General features: G+C 40.2%; 1 protein-coding gene across 1 annotated transcript in view; it reads left to right on the top strand.

Moving 5' to 3' along the window:
- The first annotated feature begins 3,624 nt into the window (after nt 1-3,624).
- Nucleotides 3,625-18,068, top strand: part of ARHGAP24 (Rho GTPase activating protein 24) — a 545,966-nt gene continuing 531,522 nt past the window's right edge. Inside the window, exon 1 of the mRNA XM_070372641.1 lies at nt 3,625-4,023. The gene's annotated coding sequence lies outside the window, so the exon portion shown is untranslated. The remainder of the gene's footprint in view (nt 4,024-18,068) is intronic.

Genomic DNA, 18,068 nt, shown 5'->3' on the forward strand with positions numbered 1-18,068 from the left:
CCCTCTGGTCTTAAAAGTAGCACACATCCCCCTTGTAAATCTCCTTGTAAAGCTTCTCAAACTTTGCATACCTTTTATACTCCTTCTGAGGATATGACTTAGAATCCTGGAAACTTAGCTTTTACCCTTGAAGCACTTGTGGGGTTTGTAGAGTTGGTCTGAAAAAGAAATGCCTTTAACTCTGAATTGAGTTGACTGGCAAAGTCCAGCTCTAAGTGATACCCCGCGCAAGTTCTCACCAAAGACCTTGGGAACTGAATGACAGACACCACACCCCCTAGAGTGTGTATCTATCACATTGGCATCCTCCCCTGGGTAGAACCTTTCAAGTCTCCTCTTTTCAAATTTATTTCTCCTTTGAAGTTGCTAAAATCTGCATGAGAGATGTCTTCTAGTCCCAATTAATCCACAAATGAGGGAAAAGTAAGATGGCAGGAGGGGAAGGGGGTAACCGAGGATGAGATGGTTGGATGGCATTACCGACTCAGTGGACATGAGTCTGAGCAAACTCCAGGAGATGGTGAAGGACAGGGAAGCCTGGCATGCTGCAGTCCATAGGGTCAAAAAGAATCGGAAGTGACTGAGCAACTGAACAATAGCGACATACTTGAGTCCTGTGGACAATCAAGCATTTTCTAGTTCAGTTTATATGATTGGTAACAAAGATCTTTGCTAGATCCCTAAGGAGCTTCTAGAAAACAAATACAGTGGCACTTTTCTTTCTGCAGAGAAGTGAGAGGGGAAGACAGGGTTAGATATACTTTCCCTGCTGCTTAATCCTCAGTGACACTCTTCCCATTTTTCAGTTGTACTGTCTAGCTTAAGATAATCACATACATCATACACATCAATGAAATGATTTCAGGTGGAAGGGGGAACACCAGACCACCTGACCTGCCTCCTGAGAAATCTGTATGCAGGTCAAGAAGCAACAGTTAGAACTGGACATGGAACAACGGTCTGGTTCCAACTGCGAAAGGAGTACGTGAAGGCTGTATATAGTTATGCTGATTATTTAACTTATATGCAGAGTATATCATGCAAAATGCCAGATAGGATGAAGTACAAGCTGGAATCAAGATTGCCGGGAGAAATATCAATAACCTCAGATATGCAGATGATTACACCCTTATTACAGAAAGCAAAGAGGAACTAAAGAACCTTTTGATGAAAGTGAAAGAGGAGAGTGAAAACGCTTGCTTAAAACTCCACATTCAAAAAACTTAAGATCATGGCATCCGGTCCCATCACTTTATGGCAAATAGATGGAGAAACAATGGAAACAGAGAGACTTTCTTTTCTTGGGCTGCAAAATCACTGTAGATGGTGACTGCAGCCATGAAATTAAAAGACACTTGCTCCTTGGAAAAAAAGCTATGACCAACCTAGACAGCATATTAAAAAGCAGAGACATTATTTTGCCAACAAAAGTCCATCTAGTCAAAGCTATGGTTTTTCTGGTAGTCATGTATGGATGTGAGAGTTGGACCATAAAGAAAGCTGAGCACTGAAGAATTGATGCTTTTGAACTGTGGTGTTGGAGAAGACTCTTGAGAGTCCCTTGGACTGCAAGGAGATCCAACCAGTCCATCCTAAAGGAGATCAATCCTGGGTGTTCATTGGAAGGATTGATGTTGAAGCTGAAACTCCAATTCTTTGGCCACCTGATGCAAAGAACTGACTCTTTAGAAAAGACCCTGATGCTGGGAAAGATTGAAAGCAGAAGGGGACAATGGAGAATGAGATGGTTGGATGGCATCACTGACTCAATAGACATGGGACTTGGTGATGGACAGGAAAGCCTGGTGTATTGCAGTTCACGGGTTTGCAAAGTGTCGGACATGACTGAGTGATTGAACTGAACTGAACTGGAAGGGATGGAGACAGAGGTCAGAAGATGTGAAAGCAAAGATCTTAGATGTGAGGGTGTGTCACAGAGGCATGTCTTAACCTTTTGGATTAGGGACTACCCAGTAATCATGTTGGGAGAAGGCAATGGCACCCCACTCCAGTACTCTTGCCTGGAAAATCCCATGGATGGAGGAGTCTAGTAGGCTGAAGTCCATGGGGTCGCTGAGGGCCGGATATAACTGAGCGTCTTCACTTTCACTTTTCACTTGCATGCATTGGAGAAGGAAATGGCAACCCACTCCAGTGTTCTTGCCTGGAAAATTCAAGGGATGGGGGAGCCTGGTGGGCTGCCGTCCGTGGGGTCACACAGATTCGGACACAACTGAAGTGACTTAGCAGCAGCAGCAACAGTAATCATGTTGAGTTCAATTTTGTATTGTCTTGATTCTAAGTTGCTTGTTGTAGTAGTTGTAATATCCTGAATTAAGTTACCAACATGATAGCTTCCTTGTCTTTTCTAAATGTCAGAATCTTGAATCATTGACACATCTTCCTGAGGCTCTTGGGACCCTCAAGTGTGTGCAGATTTCATTTTGGTTAATTTCATTATTTTCCAGCTTTCATCTAAAACTGCCATTGGCATTAACTGCCAGGCTTCAGGTAGAATATGTAAAGCCATGCGAAGGTCATTTATTCCTACCAATTAGAAAATAAGTTACACTGCTTCTGGTTAGGAATTCAACACACATTTTAAAAAAGAAATACCCAAAGAATTTTTTCCCTGCAGAGCTTAATTAGATGGTTGAGAATTCTTCCACCAGAAAATCAATTTTCTAGTGGGACATCAAGCCAGGATGAGACAGATCACCAGAAAGAAAGACTACAAGAAACCAGAAAAAGAAAGGTAAAAGAAAAAAAAAAAAGAAAGAAAGAAACACATGTGTCCACACAGACTTTTATTTTTGGTGTTTCTAAATTTAAATGTGTGCTCTTCCATATCACTGGAGACCCATAGTGATGGTTTTTAAATACTTTAAAGCAGAGATATTTATACGTATATATATTTTTTAATAGTTGAGTTGGCATTCCAGGTAATCAGTGCCATAATATCTAGATCTGAAATTGTGGGAGGAGAGGGGACTGCATCAGCAAAATGTTTACTACCCCATCCTCTTTCTTTTATACTGTATAATTTTGAGAGCTCTTAAACCATGATAAGGAAGTAATTATGCTTTGAATTTCTCTAAAGATCTAACTAGAGAGTATTCATTTAAACAAACATTTCTAGGAATACGGGTTTAATGACCCAGGTAATTCTGATTGGAGAAATACGATTTTATACAGAGAGCTGACAGAAGCAAGTAAAACCTTGTGGGGTTTGGCCGAAGACATGCTGAGCTTCTAGGAGGCAAAGGGATATGTATTCGGCATCCCTTCTCCGCACCTACAGCCCCAGATTCACACCAACGTGTGTCTGTGATATGAATGAAATAAACGGGTCAAGCCAGCCTCGGGGGTACCGAGGCAGGGCTCTGTCTGGCCGTCGAGGGTCCGGGGACCCCCCAGTGTCACCCAGGCTCTAAGATAACCCAGTAGGGAGGCGCTGGGCGAGGACCGGGCTCCTCCTGCCTCCCCCGTCGTGCGGCTCGAATCTTCTGAAGCTGCCAGTTGCCAAATGAAATCTGAAACCCCGGGCTGCGTCTGAGGGTTGGCCCCGCTCAGTTGTTCCAGCCTCTTGTACTGTATATTTACACATTCACACACAATCACTCTTTCTAACTTCTGGGACTCTTCTGTGCGCAACTGCTAGGATCTCTCAAGTGCATGTGGCAACTCAGCCCAGCTCCGGCTGGAAACCGGCGGCGGGGCTTCGGAGGGTCTCGAAGGCCGGGGGAGCTGTCAAGACTGCGGCGGGGACCGGAGCGGATCGACGCGCGGGCGGCTGGGGGGAACCACCCCCAACTTTCCACCCCAGCCGCAGCTCCTTCTGCCGCCGCGCATTTCCTCCGAAACCGCGGCTGCGGAGCTACCCAGTGCATGGGGCGCAATACTTCCCCTTGTTGTGGGAAGTAAGGGACTGCCCTCCCCGCTTAATTTTTTTTCCTGCTCGTCCTGGGGGTCTTTTTCTTCGGAGCAGTCGCCGTCCCCCTTCTGTCGTGCGCTCCGAGCAGGGTAGGTGACCTGGTTTGGGGCGTGGGGGGGAGTGATGTGCTCTGAGGTGACCTCGGGGGGGCTGGGACCTGGCCTCGCCTGCGCCCGGGGGGCTGCGGGCACAGCTGCGGGCGACCCGCGTGGGGGCTGCAGGGGGCGAGGAGGGACCGCAGGAATCCCGTGCTGGTGCAGTCTGTGTGTGTGTGTGAGCGTGTGTGTGTGTGTGTGTGTGCGCGCGCGCGTACGCGTGCATGTAGATGATGGGGAACAATGCTCCTTTATTATTATTTTTAAAAGGAAGAAAACAGAGCAAGCTGATAATACGCGTTTCTAGGCTTAAAAATAGAAGGAAGGAATAAAGACTCCGCAGTTTACTTCCCTCACTATCCGCCCCCTTCTCCGCTGCTCGTTTCCGTTAGTGTCTTATATCACGAGAGTTTTCTAGATAACAGCCATTCAGAGATATGTTTTAATAGTAGATACTGTAATTGTAAACAAAGCCTTTGGGAATCTTTGGTGAGTTTTCAGTCACCCAAAAGAATTTGTTTAGATTTTTTAAAAGGAAACTTTTCGAGGAAGTATCCGACCTCTTTTGAGTATAGAGATATGTAATATGTTATCATTAAAAAAAGACTACTTCAGACTGCGTTTCTTGTACAAGTCCTCAAATAGAAGGGTAGATAATATTACTCTGGATTCCTTAGAGGTGTTAGGTTTTCAATACCAGCTAGTAATAGGAACCCAGACTGCCTTGTACTCTATGCATATATTAATTCATTTAAAATATCATTTCCAATATATTTCTGTTTCCATCGTAGCTTACTCTTTTTTGGTAAACCTAGCAGGACATTATTATCTCATCTCTTTCTAAAATGAGGAAGTAAATAAACCACGCGTATTTGAAATATAAAAGTTGCAACGTGTCTGCTTATCCATAAGTAAAACAGTATGTGTTGCTGTGTCTATTAAGTTGAGCAAATTAATTGAAACTCAGGGATATTTACAGTAGAGTTAAGAGCTTTACTCAATTACTGAGAAGAAGATGGACAGACAGATTAAATACAAACAATCTGTCTCCTGCTTCTAATTAGACCTCAAAACCAACCATTAAGGGCAAGAATGGGTGTTGGTATTAGGCTGGGCATCATAAAATATAAAAAACACACAGTTAATATATTAGAAAAAGACAGAAAACAAATATAAAGCTCACATTAGACTTATTAAGACCTCACTCTCCCTTTTAAATTTCTTAATACTTCCTCTTCTCAGGGGATATTTCAACCTCTAAGAAAGCCCAATAATACAATTCCCCTTTTTGTCTTCCCTGGGTGCCTGACCTTCAGGTAGCAAGTGGAGAAATCTGTTCTCTTTAGAGCCATTACTGAGTTGTCAGAGAATTCCCCTTAGACATCTTGGAGGACGGAGATATTGACAAAACCTTAAGATAAATAAAATCCTCTTACCCTTCAGAGAGGGTGTCTTCTTGGTGGAAGACCTTTAAGTGAGAGTAAGGGGAAAACTGTGAACTTGTTCAGATCTGGACTTTACTTTGAGGTTTGTGTAAGGAATACACAGCTAGAGTGATAAAAAGAAGGAGACTCTGTGGTCCTTTCTACGTGGGAAAGCCTGCTGAAACTCAGTCTTGTCCTTGGCTTTCAACTGTGTTATTTGGTTTTATTTCAATTGTGTTATTTGGTTTTATTACTTAATCACAGGGGCTTGAGTTTGAGAGGAGGATGGTTTCTCAGTTATGTTCTTGTGGGCTGTATATATAGTGAATTTGAACCATTTTGAAAATACAGATTTGATAATAAGTGGGGGTGAGAACTGTGTTCGCAAGAAAAAACGAAGTCAGCGCAGAACAAATACCGATGCACCTAATCAGACAAAAGTGTAAACTTCAGTGTAAAAGTGGAAAGTGTTCTGGTCTGTAATTCCCAGTGAAATCCTTTCAGGTTTTGCTCGGGAGAGCAGTGGTCAAAACTCAGAGAGTTCTCATTGTCAAGGTCTTATTGATTATGTGATCTTGGATTCTCGAGGGTGAAGGGAGAGGGTTAGGAAAGTGGAGGCGGGGTGGGGCAGGAAGGGCTAGGAATGTGCCGCAGGTGGTAATGAGTAGCTCGAGTCTGTTTATTTTGGTGTCTTGGTCAAAGCCTAGTTTGCTGTTTACCAACAGTGCCCTGAATAGTTTGGCTGTGACCTACTGGCCCACTGAAGTGTGTTTTCTTTCTGGTTCTATTAGTGTCCTGATTGGTTTCTCAGGGCTGAAAGTACATAGTACTGATGATGCAAAGTCCTGGCGATAACATCTGGTTCTTGTTCTTCATGTTTGCAGAACATGTTTGCTGAAGGACCCTCTTTGTTACCTGTGGTTGTTCTCCTGTGGTTTCTTTTATGGCCAATGTTGAAGGGTTCTTTTCCCATGAGTTGAGCTTATGCAATGCTGTTTCCTTCTTTCTGCCATGTTTCAATTTTTTGGTAAAGCTGAATGCCTTGGAAAAATAAAATGGGAGAGGTAGATGGAGGCCCAGCTTGGAGCCCGGTAAAGAGAGCATGTATGCAAGCAAAGTCACTTCAGTCATGGCAGACTCTTTGCGACCCCATGGACCGTAGCCCACCAGGCTCCTCTGTCCGTGGGATTCTCCAGACAAGAATATTGGAGTAGGCTGCTGTGCCTTTCTCCAGGGCATCTTCTGGATCCAGGTATCGAACCCTAGTGTCTACATCTCCTGCATTGGCAGGAGGGTTCTTTACCACTACTGCCACCTGGAAAACCCCTCAGTAGGGAGGGACAGCCACCCAGTTGGTCACACATGAGTGTGGAGAAGCTTAATAATAACAAGAACCTGAGGTAGCCATTCTATCCTGATCACCTTTTTCTGAGGAAAAAGGCAGAAGAGATTTAAAATAAAAAAGATGCCTGTTTACACTTAAATTTGTGATTAAATGATTAATATTTCTCCCAGATGGAAAAAGGTATTTAAAATTAAAGTCATAAATAGGCCACTTAGCCATGAAGTTAATGTTCTTCATGGGAAGAGTTGAACTTTCATATTGAGTCTGCAATGGTAACCCATCTGTCTTTGCTATATAAACTCAAATTTTACTAGATTATGATGGTTTCAGCACTAAATAAAAGCCCATTTGGAAGTGGAGGGATTATTGTGATGAAGTCAAAGAATGTTCAATTTTCAGAGGATACTGTGCACATGTGTGCTTTTAAGCAGTATCTCCATTCTACTGTGGCATTGCCACAATTAATCTTTGTAAAGTGCAGATCTAACTGTGTAAGTCCCGTGTTCTAAAACCTTTGATAGACCCCAGAGACCTATAACAGCAGCTCTAAATGCCTTAGTTCAGGGACTAAAAGCTCTTCAAAGCCCTTCATTTTTAGCTGTGTCTTCCTACACCAGGGACCCTCACTCTTTACACTTCTAATTTCTTACTTCTGGATTTCATTCTCCTGAAATGTCTTCTGGCTGGAAAGCCTCTGTTGATTATCAGTGGTCCACTTCAAGTGGATCTTCCTTTGAAAGACTTGCCCAATTCCGTGCAGGAAGAATTAATCATGTCTTCTCATCTACTTCCGTGATGTCTTAAACATACCGTGAATGATTATTTTAATAATTTTTATGTACCCTCCCCCAGCCAGCTACAGTGAGTTCCTTAATGGGCGTATTGGTGGTGGTGGGAATACCTGTTTCTAGCTCCTAGAACAAAGTATGAAGTGTAGTAGACATCTATTAATGTTTCCTTAGTAAATGAACAAGCAAAGTCATGAATGAAGAAAGTGGTGGTGGACTCCAATTTATGCAGGTAGTTATTTCCCCAAAGTCCATTTGAAAAAATGTCTGTTTGGACTCAGAGTTCATTTTCTACAGGTAATGATGCGACCAAATATAGTTCACTTTCCAGACTGGCCCACACAAGCCTATTTTATTTCTGTAATAGATGAAATATTGTGCTTTTACTATTCTAAAGTAAAAGCAAAACAAAACAAAATCTAGAGTGGAACCAATTTTTTTTTTCCTCTTTGAAATTACAAAATAGTCTTGAGTTTGAAGAGAGTAGAAACCGTTAGAATAAATAAACATCTCCCACAATTATTTTTTATATTATACTGTAAAATCTCTAATCTGCTGTATCCCAGTGGGAGGTCCTGGATTTAGCTGTGAGGACTAATAATGGAGTTGAATTGGAGATCCTGTTGCCTGTGGACTGGGTAATAATCTTAATTAATAAAACAAAATAGAAGTACTAATTTGGGCTATTTAATAATTATCTTGAATGCTAGTGCTTGAGGGAATCAAATTTAATTAAAGTAGAATGTGAAGGTGGATGGAGAGGAGGAAATTCGGAAAGGCACCTTCCTTCCTTTTGCTGACTTTTAAAATTATATTGGTTTTATTTCCATCTCCTTTGATCATTTATGCTCAAAGTTCCTTCCTGAAAAAAATTAGACTACAATTATTTATGCTGCCTAACATGTAGGAGGTGGGGGGTGGTATATGTGCTTTGAGCCAAAATACAAATGGGTTTATTTTATTTTCAGAACTGTGATAATTTTGTCATTTGTATACTTGCCGTGTAACACGTGGATAATTTTTCAATAAAGAATGCATAATACTTGTGTTTCAGGCACTATCCAGGGACCATATATAGCTCATGTTGCTCTTTATATAGTATCTCTGAGGAGACTGGACAAGCAACCACTGATATTTAAAAGTAATAGTCTACTCAGCTTTCTAAATCTTCCATGCTCTCTATTTTTATCAAATTGAAAATTTACCCTTCCTAATCATGTTACAACTCCTTTTTATTACGTTGTCTTCATTCACTATGCTTTAATATAATACTTTTTACTTTTTGCAGGGAGTCAGTTGAAAAGAGATGGGCTCCATGGAAAACATCTTGGTGTTTTTTGTTATGTATTTCAATATTCCTTATGTAAAGATCTCTACAAATCCATCTTTGCTTTTACTGCTTTAGAAAATGTGTTTCTTCTGATTAGCTAGCATTGTTTCTTTTCTTAGAAGAACAGAAGCTAAAAATCACCATGTTTATCATTTTAGTTTGTCATCCAAGAACTCAATATTAAATTTGATGCACAGTTATACCTTAGTTGAGGTTTTCTAATGTGGTTTGCACACTGGCACCCCATTCCAGTACTCTTGCCTGGAAAATCCCATAGACGGAGGAGTCTAGTAGGCTGCAGTCCATGGGGTCGCTAAGAGTCGTGTCACTTTCCCTTATCCCTTTCATGCATTGGAGAAGGAAATGGCAACCCACTCCAGTGTTCTTGCCTGGAGAATCCCAGGGACAGGGAAGCCTGGTGAGCTGCCGTCTGTGGGGTCGCACAGAGCCAGACACGACTGAAGCGACTTAGCAGCAGCAGCAGCAGCAGCAGCAGCCTACTTTAATGATCTTAAAATACCCATAACTTTTAACAGTTAAAAGTTAGCTTAAATGCATTATGGAAATAGGCCAAATTACCTCCATTTTAAACTTTTTTTAGTATGTTGTTGTTTAGTTGGCTAAGTTGTGTCTGACTCTTTTGAGACCCCATAGACTGTAGCCCCTCAGGCCCCTCTGTCCATGGGATTTTCCAGGCAAGAATACTGGAGTAGGTTGCTATTTCCTTCTCCAGGGGATCTTCCCAACCCAGGGATGATGCATCTCCTGTGTCCCCTGCATTGGCAGATGAATTCTTGACCACTGTGCAACCTGGGAAGCATCACTTTTTTTTAGACATGTAGTTAAATATGTATAAAATTTTATTTTGTAGCTTCAGTTTAGTGTTTCAGAGCCAATAATTTTTCCAGATTATTTTTTGTGGTTTCTTGAATCATTCTAAGTACTGTTTTTATACTCCCTGAGAGATAAAATGGCCTTGCCCGAAATACTATATTTCTTGAAAACCTTAGAAAGAAAATCATATCTGAATAATTCTGAAAGCAAATCCTTCAGAGCAAACATGTGAGTTCTTTTCAATATGTATATTGTAGTTGTATGGAAGAGTGCCCTCAGGAGTATCTCAGAAGCATATTTCTTTTTCTTACAAGTAAGATCTATCAATAGATTGAAGTAAAAATCATAATTAAGATCTGTAATTAGGGCTGTATTCTGCCCATCAAATTGAGTTTTCCGTTAAAGAAAGTAATTTTTCAAATTTCCCACGGAGGAGAAATAACTCTCATTTTGTCTTGAGTTTTTCTGCCTCTTTAAGTCACACAGACTTGTAATAATAATCACGCTAACTAATCAAGTACCTGCTAAGTACCAAGCACTCCATGGGAGTTTTATTTATTTTTTAAATGTACTACTTATAATTCTAGAAATAGTTAGAAATAATTAGTAATTCTAGAAGTAAACTATGTTATATCTAATTCAGATATGTTATTCCCACCCTGTGAGTGTGTTTAGGTTCAAAGAGGTAAAACTTACTCAAGCTATTATTGTTAGTAAGGGGTAATTACTTGAGAATTGGTTGAGAAAACCAGATCTATCTGAATCCAAATACCCTGTCATTTTTCTAATATGTCACCTTCTCTCAGTGCTTTTCCCTTTATTAATTTTAGAATGATAATCTGTGTTTCAATGTGCTTGACGTATAGTACAGACTCTGGTCCCAACATGGTCTCAAAGAACTGGCCTTGACGTTCTCCTGCAGATCTTTAAGATGACAGTGTTATGCTGATGAGTTGGGACTCATGGGATGGATTGCCACTATCAAGGTTTGCTCATAGTAAGTGGCTTGACCAGATTTATCTTCTGGTGAGAGGTGAACAGCAAAGATATGGTCCATGTAACTCCAATGATTTATTTGTTGTTCAGTCACTCAGTCGTGTCCAACTCTTTGTGACCCCATGGACGGCAGCACACCAGACTTCCCTGTCCTTCACCACCTCCCGGAGCTTTCTTCAAACTCATGTCCATTGAGACAGTGATGCCATCTAACCATCTCATCCTCTATTGTCCCCCTTCTCCTCCTGCCTTCAATCTTTCCCAGCATCAGGGTCTTTTCCAATGAGTCAGCTCTTCACATCAGGTGGCCAAAGTATTGGAGTTTCAGCTTCAGCATCAGTTCTTCCAATGAATATTCAGGACTGATTTCCTTTAGGATGGAGTGATTTGATCTCCTTGCAGTCCAAGGCACTCTCAAGAGTTTTGTCCAACACCACAGTTCAGAAGCATCAATTCTTTGGCACTCAGCCTTCTTTATGGTCCAACTCTCACATCCATGCATGACTACTGGAAAAACCATGTAGGATAAAACCAATGATTTATCCTTATTGCTTAATTCCCAGACTTTTGCCCCTAGGGCAAGTGATTTATATGTGAAATAATCCCAGGAAACTCAGGTAAGGGGAGGTCTTCTTTTTTTTTCAGGTGAAGCTTCTCATATATCAGTACTTTTAATACTAGGTTCATCAAATTATATTAAAAAGGTGATTTTAAAGGTGCAGGCCTTCTATAATATTTTCATGAACAGTGTACTCTATTATAGTAAACCAAGCTTATATCCACCGTTAAGTGTATTCCTGGAATACTGTGAGAAACAGACGGAGGTAGTGGAGAGAGAAGAGGTAGGTGGTCCTAGGGCTGAGGACTAGAGACTCAACTTGAAAAAGCTGAAATAATGTATATTTTCAGGAACCTCCATATTGTTCTCCACAGTGGCTTTACCAATTTACATTCCCACCAACAGTGTACTAGGGTTCCCTTTTGTCCACATACTCGCCAACATTTATTATTATTATTTTTTTGATGACAATCATTTTGACCAATGTGGGGAAATGTCTTATTATGGTTTTGATGTGTTTTTCCCTGATGATTAGTTATGTTGAGTGAACACTTTTTCATGTGCTTGTTAACCATCTGAATGTTTTCTTTGGAGAAATGTTTCTCCGGGCCTTCTGTCCATTCTAAAATCATTTTTTATGTGGAGTTGTATGAGCTCTTCAGGCTTCCCAGGTGGTGCTGTGGTAAAGAACCTGCCTGCAGTGCAGGAGATGCAAGAGACATGGGTTCGATCCCTAAGTCAGGAAGATCCCCTGCAGAAGGAAAAGGCAATCCACTCCAGTATTCTTGCCTGGAAAATCCCATGGACAGAGGAGCCTGTGTGTAGCAGTCCATGGGCTCATAAAGAGTCGGTCAGGACTGAGCACCAGCATAAGATACAGGGTGATTTCTTTATATACCTGGGTACACACCTGGAGTAAGCAAAAACATGAATACGAAAAGATAGATGCACCCCAACGTTCATAGCAGCATTATTTACGATAGTCAAGGTGTGGAAGGAGCCTGTGTTGCATTCTCAGTCGCTCAGTCGTCTTTGACTCTTTGTGGCCCCATGGAATTTTCCAGGCAAGAATAACAGAGTGGGGTGCCATTTTCTACTCCAGGGAATCTTCCAAACCCAGGGAATGAACCTGTATCTCTTTTTGTCTCCTGCATTGGCAGGTGGATTCTTTACCACTAGCATGACCCGGGAAGCTTATGGAAGGAACCTAGGTATCCATCAACAGATGAATGGATAAAGAGATGGGGCATTTATACACAATGGAATATTATACAGCCATTAGTAAAGAATGAATTTTTTGTCATTTACAACATGGATATACCTGGAGGGTATTATGCTTATTGAAGTAAGACAAATACCATATGTTTTCAGTTATATATGGAATCTAAACAAGTAAAACAAATGAAGAAATATAACAAAACAGAAACAGATTCACAGATAGAGAACAAGCTAGTGGTTACCACTGGGGGAGTGGGAGTGAGGCCAGATAGAGGAAGAGGATTAAGAGGTACAACCTACTAGGTATAAAATAAATAAGATACAATGATATAATGTACAGCATGCTGAATATAGCCAATATTTTATAATATCTTTAAATGGAGTATAATCTATAAAAGTAGAATCCACTATGGTATAAAACTGAAACTTTCTATCATAAATAGACTATATTTTGATGAAAACCAAGAAAAGAAAAAGCTGAAATACAGAAGGAAGGGATTCTTTCTTTGGGTGTAGCAACTGAGAAGGGGAGAAAGGTTGAGTTCTTGGTGACAGTATTCAGTGGACACACTGAAATGAAATGGGCTGCAGGGAAAGTAATTTCAAAGCTAGTCTTTCTCAAGATAAGAGCGTTTATCCCAGAAACTGTTGGAGTGCATGTCACTCCTGTTTTTGATGATATAGAGAAAAAAGTTCTCCAAATTCCTTGTGTCATTTTTGATTGTTCTATTGTTCAAGGAATATCTAGTTTTAAAATTTCTTTTATGAAGAAACTTCTAGGAGGAAAAGATGACCTAGGGGAGTCAGAGGAGCTTGATGTTATCTTGTTGCACCTAATTGCGTCAAAGCAGGATTTAACCACAGGAGTACGGCCTTTAGAATTCCTTTTTGGTTTTTGTATCCCATTGTGGTTTATTACAGGGTTTCCCAGGTGGCACCAGTGTTTAAGAACCCACTTGCCAATGCAGGAGACATAAGAGACCTAGGCTTGATCCCTGGGTTAGGAAATCATGTGGAGGAGGGCATGGCAACCCACTCCAGTTTTCTTGCCTCGAGAATCCCTTGGACAGAGGAGCCTGGTGGGCTATAGTCCATAGGGTTGCAAAGATTCGGACACGGCTGAAGTGACTTAGCAGGCACACATGCATGCACGTGGTTTATTACTGTGAAATGGTTAAATGCAATGCATGCAATGTTATACAAAGGCAATTATGGATATACAGAAGGACTAGCCCTCTCACGTTCGTGATTTACTGATCAGAGATTTCATATTTTGGTAACAACTTATGCTTTCATCGTGCAGTAACTTTTATGTGTTTGTAGGGTTAGGTTTGAGTTGACAGGTTCTGTGGGGGAGCCTTGGACATGGATGCCTAGAAACAGGTGGGGGTTGTGAGGGATTATCTGGGGAAGGAGCTCTGAGGACTCCCTCTCAACAGAGGGAGCTGCTGGAGGAGGATGGATGGGAGAAGGGGAGAAGCAAGTTCACAGGATGATATGTGTCAGAAATCAAAGAATTAGGAGAAAAGGCAAATCCAGAGACAGTGTTGGAAACTAGAATTCAAGGGCAGGGAGGCAGCATATGATGTGACAAACAAGAATGAGTCTCTGTTTTTAATAATAGATAGCAATTACTAAAGCCTTACTATGTCCTAGTTATGCCAAGCTCTTCCATGGGTTATCACCTTTAATCTTCAAGCTCCCACACGAATAGAAGCTATTATTGTCTTTTATAGGTGGGAAAACTGGAACTTGGAACTTCTTTGGTGGTCCTGTGGTTAAGACTTCGCAGAGGTTATGGGTTTGATCCCCGGTCAGGGAGATCCAATATGTCTCATGGTCAAAAAATCAAAACAGAAAACAGTATTGTAAAAAATTCAACAGAGGCTTTAAAAATGGTCCTCATCAAAACAAAACAAAACAAAAAAATCAAATATAAAAAAACAAACAAACAAACAGAAACTTGTAAAGTCTTTGTAACTTACCAAAGTCTCACAGGCACTAAATGGTAGATGTGGGATTCAAAACTAAAGGATCTTACTGTGAGATATTATACCATACTTTATCTCTATGCTCTGGAATTACACAAAGCCCTATAACCTTGGGCAAGTTGTGTTAACCTCCTTGAACCACAGATTCCCTCTCTGTGAAATGAGCATTTAATAATATCTACTCCATAGTGTTGTTATAGGCTTTTAATGTATGAAGTGAGCATGAGCATTGCCTGTAAGATACTAGAAGGGTTTCTAGCATCTGGTAAATGTCAATACATGTCAACAGTTATTGTAATATTATTAAATTTCATGATGAACATGGGATTCTAGAGCAGTATTTTTCAAAATATAGATCTTGATGCATCAGCGGTCATAGAATCAAATCAGTGGTTCATGACCACTTTTCAATGAAAGGGGATAGAACAGGATGGAATGGAATGGAAAAGTCAGGGTTCATTATATATAGTAAAAGTAAGAATTCACATGTTTTAATTTTCAGTTTTTTAAATGTGGATTAAGTATCTGACACCCTAGGTAAAAATGAAAAATGTACTTATTATTATTGATAACTGTCAAGATAAAGTATTTTAAAAATCCTTTAAAGTAGCAGTTCAGAATGTGGTCTCAAGACCAAAAGCATCAGTTTCACCTGGGATCTTGTTAGAAATGCAATTACTGAGACCTACCTGAACCCAGCCATAGGAGTTTTAACAAGAACCTCAGATGATTAAAGACTATTACCTATTCAAAAGTGGTGCTGGGAAATCATGATTAAAAATAGGTAAGGATATATCTAAATTACTTAAGAGCAGTTAGAAGAACATATTATTTTATATTGACTAAAGCTGTTAATTCTCTATAAAATGCTTTCCTGTGTCTTGTGACTAGTTTTGTGTAGTCTTTTCTCCTATTTTTTTCTATGCTGTCCTCTCACAGTTCAGGTGGCTGAGTCCCACAGAAGTCAATTCTTTTGTATATAGAAGGACATTGAGTAGTTAGATCTGTACTTTCTTCTAGAACTACAAGATAAAGGCTTAATATTCTTTGGGAGTAGCCCAGAGCCCTGAATATCTAAGTTGTATTCAATTTGAAACATTTTAATGATAATAGTCCAGATGCCCGAACAGCTGTGAAACTGGGAATTGAATTAAGAACTCATAAAAAAACTGCATTCAGTATTTTACTGAGATATTTATTTTGAAAAGTACATGCAGACAAGAGATTGGCAATCTAGTTAATGCAGTACTAATACTGATGATAAACAACAATGACAAAAAATCTATTTTGGTAAAAATGGAAGTCATATAAATTTTTATAAAGAGATGTTTTTCCTAATAATGAAAACAATGAATGTGCTTAAGATATTTATTGACTGTATGTCGTTACTTTAAAGAGAGAGCAGGTAATGTTGAATTGACTAGTTTTTATTCATTTTTTTGTGTTTACTGTTGTATTTGATTTTCGGTTGGAAGGTCAAAGTGAAAGTGTTAGTTGGTCAGTTGTGCCTGACTCTTTGTGACCCCAAGAACTGTAACCTACCAGGCTCATCTGTCCATGGAATTTCTTAGGCAAGAATACTAGAGTGGGTACCCATTCCCTTCTCTGGGGATCTTTCTGGCCCAGAGATTGAACCCCAGTCTTCTGTACTGGCAGGTGGATTCTTTACAGCCTGAGCCACCAGGGAAGCCCTTCAATTGGAGGGTGTATTTACTTTAAGACGTGGAAGAATTATGTTTGAAAATACAGCATTCAGATTCACTAGAAAAAGTTTGAGGATTTTCTTTTCCATGTCTTTAAAAGAGCATTTCCTTGGATTTTTTTTTAAACTACTTTTTAATAAACATATATTAACTTTTCTATTTTTATTTTATCTTACATTGTTATTGGAGAATATAACAATATTGTGTTATATTCTACTGTACAGAAAAGTGAATCAGCTACATGTATACATAGATCCCCCCTTCCTTGGATTTCTTTCCCATTTAGGTCCCCACAGAGCACTGAGTGGAGTTCCCTGTGCTGCACAGTAGGTTCTTATTAGTTATCTATTTCATACATGTACAATAGTGTATTTGTGTTAATCCCAGTCTCCCAGTTCGCCCACCTCTTCCATCCTTGGTGTTCATGCTTTTGTTTTTAGTAGTGTATGAAAATATTTGTAGGACAGAATTGTCAGAAAGAATCAGTTTTAGGGGTAAGAATGTCTACCTCTGGCTCATTGCAGGTAAGAGTGTATATTGAAACCATACATATGGCTGATTCACGTTGATGTGTGGCAGAAAACATCCTCCAATTAAAAATAAAATAAAAACAATGGCTTGAGACATGTTTCAAAAGATCCTTCTTTGCTTTGTAATCTATGATTGGGGAAGATTGAATGGGAAGGGGCTAGAATGAGGTGGCTCTGGTCCTACTTCTGGTATTAATTAGCATCTGTGAATTCAGGCAAATCGTTTCCTTTTTCTGGACTTTAGTCTCCTTATCTAAAATAAAGGTGTTAGAGTAAATGCTTTCTAAGATTGTTCCAGCTTTGAAAAAGCCTCTGTGGCTAAATGGTAGTGTGCTTCTTTGAAACAATTTTGATAAGAGTGTAGCTATGGGTGCCATTTCCAGGGCTCTGAAAATTGGATGTTGCCTTTATGGAGGAGTGAGGATCTGGAAGTCTCTAGATTACATGATAAAGTTTAGCCTGACCTTTCCTTGTGCCAGTGGGCTAGTTTTTACCATGGGTGGCACTACTCACTAGGAGGCTCTTGAGAATGTATGAGAGTATGTTTGGTTATAGCAATGACTGGGTGAAGCTACTGGCAGTTGTTGCCCAGGGGTCAAGAATGCCATATGTCTTACAGTGTGACAGTCCCTCACTGCAAAGAATTTTCTTTCCTGAAATGCTGAAAACATCCATTGCAAAACCCCAGCAAATAAAGTGAAAAGATTGAGCTGTAACTCCATATTTTATAAAGTCACCTGGGAAATTGTAATGAAGTGGTTGTATACTTTCTGCTATAACACAAATGCAAACCCTGGCTATTGTTAGATGACAACTGGTGTTTATGATGCATGGGGGAGAACAGCCTTCAGTTCTCTGCTCTATAGATTGACAGTGCAATAGGAAAAGCAGCAACATCTCAGCTCTGTTAGTACAGGGGGCAAATATAACTTGAAGACATACTAGGAATAGTTTCTTTGAGTGTGAAGTTACTAGTTTCCAAATCACTTGCAGAAGTTTCCATTCAATGCATCTGGACATTCCTTGGGTTCAAATAGTACCAGGATGAAGGAGCAATATGTTATGCCAGGATCAATATGTAGATTTGATTCTCTGTGATAAGAAATGCTACTTGCTTAACAGTTCTGCACATGGTGGTGAATGACATGAACTCTTCCTGTTCCTCCTGTGGCCTCCTCTGCCCTTGTGTTGGCCTCGTAGATTCTGGGTCAGGTTAAGGATAGAGCCTGCTCGGCAAAGTGACTCCCCCAGGGCCGCCTCAAGGACTCTGGTAACATTTTCAAATTTGACATGAACTTTGCTTTGGAATCATTTAAGTCAC

The sequence above is a fragment of the Bos mutus genome, chromosome 6 (assembly GCF_027580195.1).
Source record: "Bos mutus isolate GX-2022 chromosome 6, NWIPB_WYAK_1.1, whole genome shotgun sequence".
In the NCBI taxonomy this organism is placed as follows: domain Eukaryota; kingdom Metazoa; phylum Chordata; class Mammalia; order Artiodactyla; family Bovidae; genus Bos; species Bos mutus.